Genomic DNA, 16173 nt, shown 5'->3' on the forward strand with positions numbered 1-16173 from the left:
AATGTGAGAAATTTTTATGAGCAAAATGTGATCAATTCATTCTCAACGTCAAAACAAATGAACAGAGGGAAAGCTGCCCCTACTTCCTTTCTTCTTAATGCTGAAAGAGATCTGTTCCTTGCTTCGTGAAGGAAAGGAAATTATTTGAGACAGAAAAACCAAATTAGAAAGGTGACCTGCCAGTTTATTTATTTTACTCTTTGCATGGTGGTGTGAAAGATCCAGCAGCAAAGTGTACTGGTTTGTAAAGTGAGCTACTCCACTAGAAATTGTTGAGATTAAAAATGCTGAAAAACCCTGAGCACCATCCCAAATAGTAAAGTCCAGTATTTTATTAATTATAAGCCCCATGCTTTCCTCCTATTCCCAGATTAATAAGTCATGAAGTGGTAGCTTTTAGGTAAATTTCCATAATTTCACTCATAATATTTATTTTAAAAGGTATTTAAATACAGGGGTCATCTCTTAGGTTCACTTAAAAACAGCAGAGGACAGGAAGTGCTCTCTTGTATTGAAATTCATACCTTTAATTTTTTTCTTTTGAATTGTTAGAGCAATGTTAGAAACCTGATAGTGTGGGACCAGCTGTTTCTTGGCTGTACATGGTATTGATTTGTAAGAGCAGTGAAACAGAGCTGTTCAACTAATTAAGAGAAGACCATAACCACACTGCTGACTCTTTCACTGCTGTGCTCATCTGTATGGGAGCTGCTCCCCAGCCTTTTCCTCTCACCCCATTCACAGGTTGTCTGCCCAGGGATGGGGTTCTCTCACCAGCTCTCTGGCTTCATTCCCATCTCACTGGTACCTCTCTCAATAGCCTAATTTTGGCTCTGAGCTACATCTAGTGCTTAGATAGGATAAGATTTCAGCTGGATGGATTATAAACATCATTTTCTTTTCAATATTCTCAGCTCCAACCCCACAGAAGGTTACTTTAGCCCAACAGAATAAAGTCCCATCCTTCAGACAGCTGAGCCAGTTGCCTTACTTTAGCACACAGTGTAATTATTGTGCATGTTCCACAGAAGGCATTCCACTCACAGTCAGGGCAATTTAAAGGGACTTTAGGGCGCTGGGTCAAGTGGCTGATAGGGCAGGAGTGCAGGCAGTGTTCTGCTCACTCCCTTTGGTGGCAGAGTAAAATGGTGGAAGGAATATGAGAGCCCACATTGCCAACAAGTGGCTCAAGGGTTGGTGTTATCAGTAAAATTTTGGGTTCTTTGGTCATGGGGAAACTTTTATGGCACCTGGCCTGCTGGAACTGGATGGGTTGCATCTCTCTGTTAAGGGTAGAAGAATTTTAGCTTATGAACTGGCAGAACTCACTGAGAGGGCTTTAAACTAGATTTGAAGGGGGAAGGGAATGCAGCTGGGCTGTCTGGAAGCAGGCCCAAGGGTGGTAAGCCTGAGCTAGGGGTGAAATCAGTAGCCCAGCTGAGGTGCATGTATACCAATGCACACAGCATGGGTAATAAACAGGAGGAGCTGGAGGCTGTGGTGCAGCAGCAGAGCTGTGATGTAGTCACCATCACAGAAATGTGGTGGGACAACTCACACAGCTGGAGCACTTCACGGGATGGCTACAAGCTCTTCAGAAGAGACAGGAAAGGGAGAAGAGGTGGAGGGATGGCCCTTTATATTAGGGAGGCTTTTGATGCCATGGATATTGAAACTAATGATGATGGAGTTGAATGCCTGTGGGTGAGAATTAAGGGGAAGACCAACAAGGCTGACATCCTACTGGGAGTCTGTTATCATCCACCAAACCAGGGAGAAGAGGTGGAAAATTTATTCTATAAGCAGCTGGAGAATGTTTCAGGATCACCAGCCCTTGTTCTTGTAGGTGACTTTAACCTACAAGACATCTGCTGGGAACTTAATACAGCAGGAAAGAGGCAGTCCAGGAAGTTTTTAGAGTGTGTGGATAACTTTTTGTCACAGCTGGTGAGTGAGCCCATCAGGGGAGTGACTATGTTAGACCCCTTGTTTGCAAATAGAGATGGGCTGGTGGGAGATGTGGTGGTTGGAGGCTGCTTGGGGCACAGTAATCATGAGATTATAGAGTTCTCAATATTTGGTGATATTAGGAGGAACATCAATAAGACTTTTATACTGAACTTCCTGAGGGCAGATGTTGGCCTATTTAGGAGACTTTTTCAGAGAGTTCCTTGGGAAGCAGCCCTTAAAAACAAACGAGTCCAGGAAAAGAGGGCCTGTTTCAAAACAGAGATCTTGAGGGCAGAGGAACCTGTGTGCTGAAAGATGAGTCAATGGTCCAGTCTGGATGGGCAACGAGGTTTTGAAGGAACTTGGGAATAAAAAGAAGATGTATCGTCTTTGGAAGGAGGGTCAGGTCTCTCAGGAAGTATTTAAGGGGATTGCTAGGGCACGTAGGAAAAAAATGAAAATTCACACCAGACCTGTGTGTGCAATATTCCTGTCTCGCAGGAAGTAGTGGGAGTAGTATGTGAAAAAGACTTGTTCACAAGTCAGAATCCTTAAGAGCTCTCTAGGTGACTCTTCCTGCATTTTGTGATATTTACTAAGAGAAAGTTGCTCTTACCCCTTCTTGAGTCTTTTTATGTCAATAAATGTGCACACAAAGGCATGTGTGTAACAGCTCACACTGGTTGCTCAGCAAAGGATGTAGAGTAGGATCAGGTAAAAAACAAAGGTCCACTCATAATGGTGGTTACAACTACAAATCTCAGTGCAAATTAATGATAATTATTAAAAAAAGGTATTCTTAAAACTGTCTCCATTGTTTAGGCTGATTTATCTTTCTACACTATAATGAGATGAATATCAGACAATACCGTACTTTGCATTGCCTTCACTCACAGCTTAACTGGAATCCCAAACAGTTATCATAATGAAGTATACAGCCTGAAAAAAATTCGTATCCCAAGTGCGTGCACAGATCCTGTTGTTCCAGACTGTACTTCTTTCCCAAAGTGTGCACTGACAAGCTCTTCAGTGTGTTTTACTGTACAACACTGCAAGCCAATTGATGTTTATTATTGGCTGTGCAACAGGTCAATGCAGAGTTTCACCACAACAAGGTACATTTTGGTACAGGGTGTGCCTGAGGGGCGCTGTCCCTTATGGATCAGCTTAGTGGGGAGAAGAACCTGCATCTTAGTAGGGATGTGCTGAGCACCCACCTAGCCTCAGGGGAGAGCAGGTAAAGTGGCAACTCCTGTCCTTGTAGTCTCCAAGCACAGCCACTCTTGATTTGTACCTGGCTGTTTTCCAGACCTCTGTGGTGGAGGACATCTTCCTCGTGTCCTGCCTCATTCCATATAGCTACACAAAAGCCAACTGCAATTACTGGTATGTGTATTATGCAGAATAATTTCATCTATATAACATAATAAATACATGTGTATTATACCTGTTATGTTCACAGAGCAAGGATGCAGCCATAAAAAAACACACCAGACTGCTCTGTACAAAGAAAACAGATGGTATTTATTCTATATTAATTAATATTGCATGCAGAATTTCTTCCTTCTTATATCTTGAACATCCTCTTTCAAAATTTAAATGTACACATACAGATTATTTTTGTTTTGACAGCTGACTGTTGTATTTTATCTCCATTCAACATAGGTGGCCTTGGTTTGTTCTTACAAGTGCTATTTTGTGTGTCTTCAGTCTTCCTGTCATTATTACAGTTCTCCTTTCTACTTTAATCAAGTTAATTAAATGATTTAATCAATTTAAAGATGGAAAGCAAACAACGGTGCAAACCCTCTTGAAATTTGGAGAGTTAATAAATTAGGTTTGACAAGATTTGTCTGCAGGTTTTTTTTGGCTTCACTGGCCATCACCTTATTTAATAGTTTGTTTTTTCTCAGTCACATGTTTCAGAATTACACGTAAGGATGAAATGCAGCCACTGCTGAAATTTTATTGTTCAGTGTAACTTCTTCACAAATGCTCCTGGAGACACGTGGTCTTTGCCTGCCGTTGTAGTTTTACATCGGAACATTTCTGCCTTACAACTGGAGCCATGCGTAGGCATGGCTAAAACCAAAAAAAAAAAACAATGGCACTATGCTGGATATTCTAACCCCATTGCTTTAAGGGATACTTTAAAGGAAAGTAGGCCAAAAACTTGACCTATTTTAAAAGACATGGCAATCTGTTCTTTTAAAAAAATCTTTCACACTTCATTGAGTCCTTCTCTGTCTCCTATACCATGAAAAATATTGTACAGTATCAAGATTCAGAATTCTTCTCTGTCTACTCTTACCCACATAAACAAATACTGCAAACTGAAATCTGCAGTTTAACAAATTTATTTTTCTCCATCACTGATCTTGAAAAAGAAATTATCTTAGAAATTAGCAAATGCATACATTGAACTAATTAGGTGTAACTAACTAAAATTGCTACATCACTGCACTTTCTCCATAGTGTTAGTCGCAGTGATCCATTTGGCAACTAGGAGGTCTTAGGATCCATAAAGGATTTTTGCTTCTAGGGACTTCAGTGTTTTGAATTCAAAAACCAGAAGCAGTGAGCCATATTTCTCAGTTATTTTGCTGTTTGAAATCTGGCTGTGAAACTCTGTTTACTTTGTGTTGGACTCCTGCCAGAGGAGGCCTGGTTTTAGCAGATGGTCGTGGAGCGGAGGCCAGACGTTTCCTGCTGCGTCCCGACGAGGCACTGATAGCAGCACTCCCAGGCACGGCACCGGTGCCTTCAGCAGCCACCGAGGCTGCGGGGCCGGCGCTGCTGACACAAAGGTTGGGAAGAGTCTGTGAAGCAGCCCCTGGCACAAAAGACTTCGTGGAAAAGAGGGTCCTGAAACGTTGCTCAGAAGTGGTGGAGCTATCAGACAGAAGATGAGTGGAGGAAGAACTGCAGTTTTGACCGAGAGGAACTGAATTGTTAAAACCAGATGGGCATAAACCAGTACTGAGGAGATGTGATCGCTTTGGTCTTTGACAGGACACTCCTCTTGTCGAGAAGAGATCGAAAGAAGAAGGTCCAAATGGAAGGCTTTACTGTGGTGTGGGTTTACCTGTCTGCTCTACAGTCACCGTGTGCAGGGAGCATTTTCCTTTCCCCCATTTATGGGGGGCAACTTCTCTCAGAACAAATATCCTTAATATGTCCTCAGGCTGGGTTTGATCTTTCAAGATGTTGCCTTCTCTCAAGACGGGGAATCAAAGGGCAACGCCACAATCGCAGGCACTTGAGTATCACTGGATTGCTGCCTTGGCAATTTGTGTACAGGGAGAAAATGCAAACAAATTCCTCGGGAGGCTGTATGACTTGGAAAACTTCCAGAAATCCTTTAGGCATCAGTAAGATTAAGGACATCCATAGTTTATCTGGGGATTCAGATCTTGAACCAATGCAGCGAAAATTCATGGTTCCCATGCCATATGGCTCTGTGTTTGGGGATTTGGTGCTCTCCCATTCCCTGCCATGAGATACCTGAAACCACTGTATTAGTGTGTCAGGCTAATTTGGGTGATGATTTTGTACAGGTGGCAAGGCCCCTGTGAACTGCAGCTGACCCCTTCCTTACACTCCAGCCAATCTGCAGGTCGGCAGTGTTGGATTTTGAATGCTTGTGCCTTTCCAGTTTACTACTGGGTCTCAAAGGAAAGAAATCCCAGGAAGGATGAAGTGTTGATTGCTTTGTTACATGTCCCTTGCATATATTTCTCCCTCCTTGGCCATTATTCACTCAGAATCTCCCCAAAACTGAACCTCCGGGTCAGCATAAGAGCCAACTGACAGGATCAGGCATCTGCAGAGAGGTCTGACTGAAAATATTTTTCCCGGAGCTTCTACCTGCAGAGCATCAACATTCAACAACCCCAAAAATTGGGAAAAAGTTGTTTAAAACCTCATTCAGCTAAGTACCAAGCTTTCTGTGAGAGCCTTTCCTTCCTACTTATCAGTCTTGTACAGGACAGTCTGAATCACCACTTTCATGACCCACTGTCCTCTTCTACTCCTAGTTTTCTTAGTCTGCAGTAGTTGCTGACTTTTTCTACCTCATTGACTTCTTCCAACCTGAAGACAAGAATGCAGTATCTAGGAACATCACATGCAATTTTTAACAGCTCAGCAGATGAGCCCATTTGACTTTACACTGGGATAAAGATTTATTGTACTGTACAGAGAAGACTATCTACAGAAATGAAGTTTCAAAGTATCTGTATCATCAAAAAACATGGATAGACCTTGGGAATTTAATCTGGTCATCATAACTTATGGAATGCAAGTGATCTGTGTCTTATCCAAGGTGCAAAATGCCACATTCTCCTCTGAGCAGCCATGGTGAGCCATAGCCAGGCTGGGAGCCTGGGCCTTGCTGTCTTGGACCTCATGATCATCCACGTCTGCACAGAGGAAGGGCTCATATCGTGTTCATTAGCACCCTAAAGCTGCCATGCAGATGTCTGAAGCCCATTTCCATCACTAGGCAGAGGGGTGGTTAATGCTCTTCCTTTGTTGGAGAAGGACTCATGATCATGTGGCCTACCTCAGACTTCCCCAGCAGATTTTTAACATCTCCTGTCATTTGCCAAGTGGCCATACTGTGCGCCATGCTACGCTCATTCCCACTCCAAACAGATGCTGCAAGACCCAGCAAAGCTCAGAAAATTTCTGGTCAAGGAGGCTTTCATTGCAATTAAAGCAGCCCTCCTTTCACTGCCCAGTTTGAACACAGACAAGTTTCTTCTGTCACCTGGGATGACGTGAGCTTGAAGCTGGGCTAACTGGCTTTTATTTATTTATTTGTTTAAGTAATTGAAACCATAAAAACTAAACTGACATTTTCATTAAAATTTGTTAGGTGAATTACTAGTTATTGCACTTTGATTTTACAGATACTACACAAGAATGGAGATAAGAAAATAAACAGAGCCAGAGCAAAATGTCTTGGGCATAGCTCAGGATACACAGAGACAGACATCCCTAGGGAAGGAGAGTTGCAAAAAGGCATCAAAATGGAGTTCACTGAACTGGCGTTTAAAGCTTTTGGAAAGTGTCTTTTTTTAGCAAGCCTTTAAAGTCAATTATCCTCAGAGAATGTGCTTCATGTTTGTCTTGAGGATAAAGATAGTGAGATTTCATAATTTATCTGGCTCATACCTCTGAGTGTGCAGGGCCCTGGCCCTGTGCTAGACAAGAGGCAGCAGATCCCTCTCTATGGACAGGAGAGTGAGAAAAGTGCCTTCCCCTCAGTGCTGGCTGCGAGCTGGAGAAAGGGCAGCGAGGCATTCCTCCTTGAAAGTGAGAGACACTGTATTCCCCAACTGTCACACACAATTCGTTACCCAAAAAAACAAAACAATGCCATGCTAAAGTACAGCAGAGAAAATCCTGGAAAATAGGTTAGACAGTACTTAAAGCACAACTTTTCCCCACAGAGAGGGCTGCATTTTAGCTCTGAAATGGAGGAAAATAAACAGAGCTTTTGGAATTAACCTGGCAAAATGGAGTTGGCTCCCACCTGTCACAGGACTGCACAGTGGAGATTGTCCTCATGCAGACAGCCAGCTCCTTCTCCAAAACAGCTTTCATTCTCTTTTGAAGATCATCCTTGGATGAATATGTCTGTCCAGCACAGGAGACTTGCAGTGCTTTTGAGTTAGAGAAGAGGAATTTTAGCATTAGTACAGCGACATCAATTTCTAGACAAGTAAAATCTGCTTGCAAAAGGAGAGAGGAAGTCCTCACCTGCTCACAGTTCAGCCGCTGTGCTCTTCAACAAGGGCAGATGTTTGAAAAATGGGAAAGAAAAGGAAAGATCCTGGTCCTGCCAACACTAGTCTGGTTTCTGACACGCTTAAACTTTCACACAAGTCTTTCCTTACGGTAATTAGGATTAAAATTAACTCCTTTGTATTATTTTTGGTGTGTTTCTTATACAGTGCTGACCAGGAGCCAAATCTCTGCATCAAATGAAGGTTTTCAGAACCATTAGGTACAAGAACTCCAGCAGATGGTTGTAGTGGTCCTTGGTGGATAATCCCTGGAGATGTCCAGTCAGTCCATCTCATAGCTGTTCATCTCATAGTGGTTAAATAATTCCCTTCGGTATCTTCAAGTTAATTCTGTCAGCACGAGCTCTTTGTCGGCACAGTAATTCTGGATCTATTTGTTCTTTGCTGTAGCTACACGTGGCCATGTAAACGAGTTGCCACCATCTTTGCCCCATTTGCACAGGTGCATAAGACAATACAAAACATGAGGCAAATTCAGCTGGTTGTGTGGGAGGCAGCCCAAATGACCCTGATTTATGAGCCTACAAATGTGTAAAGGGCAAGAGTCCCCACTCAGACCTGTACCAACACCAGCAAAGCACCGAGGGAGAATTACTGCTAACAGGAAAAGGCTTGTGGAGAGCAGAGTGTGAGCTTCTCTGTTCACTCTGCCCTGTTATACACAACACAGCCCCATTTCTTCTAAGGATCACACTGTGAAAAAATGTTTGTTTTTTTTTAATTTATTTACTGCTATGCCTGAGATGGAAATCTCTTCTTTACATGAAATAGAACCTAGATCTCATTTTGGGCTTTTGTGGAATCTTGTTTTGGGCCTGATGCTCAAAGCCAGCACTAACAGCCTTATACTTGAAAGGCTTCACACCAAAAGACACAGAAATAAAAAAAAAAAATTGTTTCATAGAACAATTGATTGATAGTGAGATATGGGAGCATAAACATAGCTTTTGAAGCCCAAGGACCATTTTGACCACAGAAATGTAACCTGGGAGGGTCTGGCTCACTTGTTTAATCTCTGTGCCAGTTTAATCCTGGTCTGCCCTAAAACACCTGGTCACCTGGTGTGATATCAGGGTGGCACTGGTGGCCCTTGGGTGCCAGCCTGGCATGGCATTACAGATTTTGCAGAAGAGAAGTGACTTTTTTTTTTTTTTTTGCCACAGAATGCCAATACAGCTGTAAATAAACATGATTAAAAGGACACGTCTGGGAACTAAATTAATGAGGAACTAAATAATAAACTTGTCTTCCAGCTGCTGGTTTAGAATAAAAGTGACACAGAAATTATGTGTATTTTTTACTATTTATTGTAATGTCTGTGATTCTGCAAACCTGATGCACATCTGCTGAACTTCATTCTGAGGTGTAGGGCCATCGAATTCAGTCTGGGACAATATACAGGCATTGGTCAGAAGGATTTTATGGCTTGGATCCCTGTGAGTTAAATTCTGACCAGGTAGATGTGACAGAGTCCAACAAAAGATCTCAACAGAAGCAAACCTGGCTATGTTGATACAGTTGCTATTAAGTGGAAATTGCCACCTAGAAAATATCACCAAGGACATTCACCCTTGTCTTCCTGTGCCAGTTTACCTGCATACTAATGTAGTTTTCTTGCAAAAAGCATAACAGTTTGGATTTAAAATTGATTACTTTTCTGTTTACTTCTGATTAAAAATATTACTTGTATCTTTTTTCTTCCTTACTTTTTAAATGACCTTCAGAAATTTTCAGTTGCCATTAAAAAACATTTTTAATAAGAGGCAGGAACAAGAAAGTTTAGTTTTTTTGGTTCTGATGAGAGGTTTTGTAAGGGGAAGATCACCATCATTGTCATAACCATGTTATGTTCTGATTTTGGAACAGTGGAGACGTAAGCAAATACTTATTTTTGCAAGGCCTTTGCTTCGGTTGATGACAAAATGCTCATCTCCTAAATTTAGTAATGCTGTGTCTCCATGTGTATATTTATATTATTAGTCACCTTTAAGCCCACGTTTTCTGTGATCAGCATAGGCTAGGGAGTCACTACATCCTTGTGTCAGAGAGGGTACCCGCATGTCCATGCCCCTGCCAAGTGTCCAAGTTGTGAATTCCAGTGGGAACAGACCAGAATTGGAGTGGCTGGGAAAAGAGGGGCAACAGGGGGCAGCTTGAGCAGGCTTTGTTACCATAACCCAAGAGGGAAGAGAAACAATAACCATGGAATAATCCAGAGTTGGAAGGGACCCTTGGCATGGGTCATCGAGTCCAACTCCTAATAATGACTTTAATAACAGTCACCTTGTATCATCGTCCCTGAATTTAGGTATTTACCTGCCCACTATCCCAGGCTGTGCAGTTCCTCTGGTTGTTTTTTTTTTTTTGTTTTTTTCATTAAAAGCCACGATCCCAAGGAGCAGGAATACGGCTTGTGCCTGTAGTTCAGAGAAAGCCGTTGTGGTAGCCGCACGATTTAAATTTTCGGAAAATGCTTTCACGGAAAGGTTGCGAGTAAAGGCCGGTGGGACTAATGGCAGCCCGGCTTATGTCTAGGGCACACGCAGGAAGCCTGAGGGCGAGCGACGGCCCGGCCTACCGCCGCCCGTGCCGCTGTCTGCCTTCCTCGGGGCCATGTGAGCACGGCGGCACTTGTTATTTTGTTACGAGCCGCGGCGGAGGGCGGGCCGGGCGCGGGGGCTGCGGGCGCACCCGGCCGCGGTGCCGCAGCTGATGTAATGCTGCTGCCGCCGCAGCGCCTTCACGTGTCTGCGGCGCGCCCGGCCGGCGGGGCAGCGGCGGGTGCTGCACGGTGTGCGCTGTGACACACGGGGACACACAGACAGACGGACACACAGACACACGCGCACACAGACACGAACACACACGTGTTGTTTGCGCCGCCGGGCCGCTCCGGGCGCAGTCCGCCTCCCTCCCCACCGCGGCGGGGGTCCCGGGCTGACGGAGGGGGTCGCCCCCCGCTCCGGCTGCGGTCGCCGCCCCCAGCTCCGGCCCCGGCCCCGGCCCCGGCCCCCTCCCCGGCGGCGGCGGCAGCGGCGGCGCGGGGCGGCCCGTGTGTCGGGCACGCCGAGCCTGCGCACTCGGCGGCCGGGCGGGCACGGCGGCCGCGGGGCGAGGAGCGGCGCGGGGCGGGCCGGGCCGGGCCAGGTGCTGCTGCGGGGCGGGGGAGCGCGGAGCGACCCTGCGCGGGGGCGGCGGGGGCCGGGCGCCATGCGCCGAGCCGCGGGCCGGGCTCGCCATCCTGCGGCGTAGCGGCGGGACGGGTTCCGCCCGTGATGTCCCCCGGGCAGCGGGGGAAGGCGACTCACTCGAGCGCTGCGGCAGAGGCCTAGTGCGGCCAGCGCCGCTCGCGTCCCATGGCCGAGGAGCAGCAGCCGGAGGGGGGGCAGCCGCCGCGGCGGCTCGCCGGCACCCCCGCGCCCGGCGGGGCCCTGCCGGCCCTGGTGCCGGGGCTGCAGGGCGGCGAGGCCAGCGCGCTGCAGCACAAGATCCGCAGCTCCATCTGGTAAGGACCGGGCCCCGGGCCGGGGGAGCGGGGGAAGGGCCGGGGGGGACCCGCGCGGGCGCGGCCCCTTTGTGCGGGCGGCGCGGGGCACGCGCCGCCGTCGCGGGCGGGGGTCGCGGCCGGGCCGCGGCCGCGGGCGGTGCCGGCCGGGCGGGACCGGCCCCGTGTGCGGGCGGGCGGCGGCGCTGCCCGGCCGCGGTGGGCGGCGGGCTCGGGTCACCTGCCGCAGGCGCTGCGAACGGGCGCGTCTTGCGCGGCCCCCGCGCTCCCGGCCGTGCTCGGAGCGCGCACATGAACCCCCAGCGCGGCGGGGGATGCGGAGCCGGGCGGGAAGGGTGCGATTGTCCGGCCTCCCTTAAACCTCTGCTCTTCTGAGGTCCAGCCAGGCAGTTCAAATGCAGTTTTGGCTGGAGCTCACGGTGGTTTTCAAGTTTCTGCATAGGAATCCAGGTTATTTTTGTTGATTTTTTTTCCCCCTAAAAATTCAGTTTCTTAGTAAACCAGCATTTTGTTTAAGAATTTTATTTTATGTTTATTGGGGGAACGAGGTGAGTCGAGTGTAGCTTGCTGCAAATAAAGCACTTTTTTGTTGTTGTTTTTTTTTAATATATGCAAGAGTCTGTCATCTGCAGCATTTGTATTTTATGTATGTTTTTAAGACCTGCTTTTGACTGAGGGCACTGATTAAGAGTAGTGAAAGTTGGGAGTTGTAAGTACAGGTTACTCATGTAATGTTTTCCTTTGTACACACACACACCATGTGTATTTTATACATATACTCATCCCAATAAAAACATACTGATCTAGCTTGCATATTACGTCATATTCCAGTTATGTGGTTTGAATGGATGTCGCTAGAAAATAAAAGAGAATCTAAATATAATTTTACCTTCAGATTTTTTTATTGTATGGCATACTGAAATTGCATTTACTATTGTGATGGTGGTTGTTTTTATTTATTTAAACAGTAAATAACAGCTCACTCTCCTTCATCCACACTTGCTACCTTTTGTTTTGGTCTTCTCTGCAATATGACCTAGAGAAGGAATATGAACTGCTGAATTTTCTGTCTTTTTGGATTGTAAAATCTTCACATCCTCCTAATTTATGATGGTATTTAGTGATGGTCTTTTCATGTTTCCTTCTCTTTGCATTAACACGCTGTTTTAAAATGAGCCTCGGAGAGCATGTTTACATTGCATCCAGATTAGGTATCATGTCCAAGTTGAAGACAAAATGGCTACTAAGTAAAATCTCTGCTTTTATTGTGGGTTTTCTTTTCTAGACAAAAGAGCACATATGTTAGCTTCTGAAATGAGAACGACTTGTTTGGTTCAGGTGAACTTGGTGACTAGCCCAAGCCCATGTTTGGTTCAAAGGAATGAAGCGTTTTGCTTGGGGTGAGCGACTCACTCGCCTGGTGCCAAGTGCCTGTGACCAGCAGAGGTTTTTTTTTTCCAGCACCTTGCAGCCCTGTCTCCTGGTACTTTCACAGGCATTCCTCACCTTCTCAGAGTGTTCCTCCTGGCTACCTGCTTCCTGCACCGGGCTTCAACTTCCCTGCTGCTCTCAGGCAGCATCCTTCCCTGCAGGTTGTGCTGTTGAAATGCAGTATTTGAAGATAAGGTTATTTTTTATAAGAAAATATTTTCTTTTGGTGTCTTCAAATCTTACATTTCTCTATTGTGATCAAGCAATCTTCATTTGAGGTTGGAGTTCAATGTTAATTTGCATCTTCTGGAGATGCAGTGGTTGCTTTGGCACAGCAAGAATGAGGAATACTGCTGGGGTTGTTGTGCCCACTGCACCCCAATAAACAGTGGAAAGTCTCCTGTACTGGCAGCCTGAAGTTTGCTTTCTGTTCAGTGGGTGCTGGAGATGGATAAACAGCAGGAGAGGTTGTGGAAGGCTGGTTGTGAAAATAGCAATGCACTGCTGTTAACAGAACGAGGTGTAATGTAAGAGCTTCTTCCTCTTTTTGCCTTCCCTCCTCTTCCTCCCCTCTTCCCCTGCTGTGCCAGTTGCATGTGCTGGCAGGTTGGTGCATTCAGTTTTCCCTTTTGCTTCCCAGCAGGTTTAGCACATCCAGCTCAGTGCTCTTCTCTGTTGTTTTCTCCTACCTCCTTTTTTCCTACATGTTTGTGTGTAGTGGATGGAGGCTTTTTGTTGGTTATGTTTGTTACAATATTTTTTTGTTTGGCTGATTTTTTAAAAGGTTTCAGTCTTCAAATTGTATTGCTAATGAAAATAGTATAGCAAAATAATAGCAGCTATGTAAATACTGGACTTGAGGATCACAAACAAGTCTGTGCTTGTCCCTCCCCTTTACTCTCTTTATAAATATAGAGAGTGATGCAGGCCACGAGTGGGATAATGAGATATTAATTAACTCTGTTCATACTTATTTTATTCTGTTTATTAAATTAAAATGTAGTTTGACAAAAACATATTAAGTAATTGTGTGCATGTGGAGTCCCTTATATTAAAAAAATAGTTTAAGCCCTGCTGGTTCCATTTGCAGGCATGGTCAGTATAGGCACTGAAGACTGAAACTATGCTTTTTAGGTGCCCAGACTGTTGGGTTTGGGCTTTTTTTGTTGGGGTGTTTTTTGGTATATAAGGCGACCACTGGTTTGAGTTGAGGAGGGGAAGATAAGAGTGACTTAGCTGTGTTTATAAACAAATCAGGAAGTATTTATTTGCAATACACCATCACATACAGGTATTTAACTGCTATTTGGTTACAGTAATTGAAGCTCATCACTGTCTATCTGTATTTGTGTGCTGCCTGCCCCCCTTGAACACATACAGCAAAGTGGTGTCTGGTTTTGTTCTGTGCTGCGTGTGTGAGTTGCTGAGGCGGTTGGATGTGTTCTTACGGTGTGGGTGAAGCAGGCAGAAATAATGCTGGATGTCTTTTCCCACTGACGGATTAGAAGTCTAGACAGAGAGAACCCGTCTTTGGGAGCCCAGCCTGGCTGATTAGTGTCAGCATGGGTGGGTTTGTAAATTGCCCTGGTCTTCGCTGGACACTGGGCCTTAATCTGCCTGTTTTTATTTCTCTTTAGATTTATTAAAGCTTTCATATTTATTAATAGCTTTTTGTCCAGACGTTGGAGCCCGAGGCGGGAAAACCTCCCTAGTCAGCTGTCTGAGCATATAGACTAATGGGGTTTCACTTATTTCTTTGGGTGAGGGTACTGTATTACCAAATGTGTGCTATTTGTATATGATGTTTCTGTACCCAAACATATGGTGGTGAAGACAGAGTCTACACGGTATAGCATTGACAGCTGAAGACAGCCAGCAAAGCACGGATGTAAAAGCAGCATGGCACGAGGATTGAGATGCAGAGATGGCCAAGGGAAGATGGTGTCAGCTGAGGGTCTGTCATCTCTTGCATAAAAGAAAAAGACCAACAGTTTTAGGCAATTTAATCCCTCCACTCAGAGTATTAATCCAAATCCAGTAGCTGTGAACATTGAAGGAACGGACGGGTTTGCTTTCTTGTTCGCTGTTGCGAATAACTGGTGATGGTTCTGCAATGAGCACTTACTTATTTACCATTGTAAACAATAATCTGGTGCTTGCATCTGTGCATGGGTTGGCCCCATCTTCTTTCACCTTGCCTGCATCTCAGCTCTTTTTGTCCTAAAGGCATCTGTTAGGATTTGAATATAGCAATTCTGCTTGAGAGATTAATTTCTCTCCTTCTCCGCCCCAGTGTCTTGTATGTAAACCAAGCTGAGAACCAGGCAGTGTGGAGTGACAAAAAAAAAGCACTGCATTTGCAGCCATTTCAGCTGGACGTGGGTGTGGGTTTTAGACCCATAATTTTTGTCCTCAAAGTGCTCTTCTAGCTAGGAGTTGTATTGGAAAACCACATGAGCGAGTCTGGGCAGTGCCTAAATTATGTGTCCTAATGCCCAGTTTGTCTCATGCTGAAGAAAGAGTAGGAGTTGAATTGTGCCCTTGTTACTTTTGGGCTCTTGGTATTGTGCTAGAGAACCAGATTGGCTGATTGTAAGACCAGTGTGTTCTAATCTTTGGAAAGCTCCATTCTTTTTTATGACTTAGAACATTTCTGCTCTCTCCTGCAGTTGCATCCATCACTTCTCATTAGGCATTGTCAGCAAACGTGGATCATCACTTAGCTGTTGGCAGAGCAAATGTTCTGCAACTTGGGAAGTGCCATTGAGGTTTTCATAGTAGGAATTGCTACTTATTTGTATAGTTAGGTCTGCAGAAAAACTGATTGACCGTCTTGGTATTTTTAATAAAATGCCTGGCAATGAAGAGGGAAGCTTGAGGGGTATGTGTTTCAGGCTTTTAGCAAATAAAGCCATACCTTTTTGGTAGTTTTCTTCTGCAGTTGAAATTTCTGTGTGTATTTTTTTAAAACAATTATTTCTTGAGTCAGGTTGGATTAATGTGTAAACCAATCCATCTGCATTTTCTCTTATAGCTTGAGAGAGGGAGATGGGAAATAAGAGAGGAAAGCCCTAAAATAACCTTCAGTATTTTGTTAAGTAGCCTGTCAAAATTGAGAGAACTCAAAATTTCCTCTGATTGCAGAGTACTTGTGGTTATTCTGTGCCCCCAGCCCAAAAATTCAGCTGCCGATTCTCTCCTTCATCCGAGTTAATTCATTGTTGGAGGTGGGAAGCACAGATTATAATTCTTCAATTATAGATTACTGACTTCTGTGAGGAAAATCAAGTAATTATCATTGACAGATGTACAGGCTGCACTTATTTCACCTAGTGTATACAACATTAGAAGTGTGTTTGCCTCCTTTGAAAAAGTACCTTGAGCCCCTCAGCTGAGAGATGATGTGTAAAACTGCAAACATTTCTTGTCCCTGACTCAGTTTTCCCTGGCTTCTTGGTTCCACTTTTCCAGGTG

At 45.0% G+C, this 16173-nt stretch overlaps 1 protein-coding gene across 1 annotated transcript in view; it reads left to right on the plus strand.

The window, feature by feature from the left end:
- Window positions 1–11226: 11226 nt before the first annotated feature.
- Window positions 11227–16173, plus strand: part of RFX7 (regulatory factor X7) — a 49519-nt gene continuing 44572 nt past the window's right edge. The window contains exon 1 of the mRNA XM_062501247.1: window positions 11227–11268. The gene's annotated coding sequence lies outside the window, so the exon portion shown is untranslated. The remainder of the gene's footprint in view (window positions 11269–16173) is intronic.

This window comes from Cinclus cinclus, chromosome 13 (assembly GCF_963662255.1).
Source record: "Cinclus cinclus chromosome 13, bCinCin1.1, whole genome shotgun sequence".
Classification (NCBI taxonomy): Eukaryota; Metazoa; Chordata; class Aves; order Passeriformes; family Cinclidae; genus Cinclus; species Cinclus cinclus.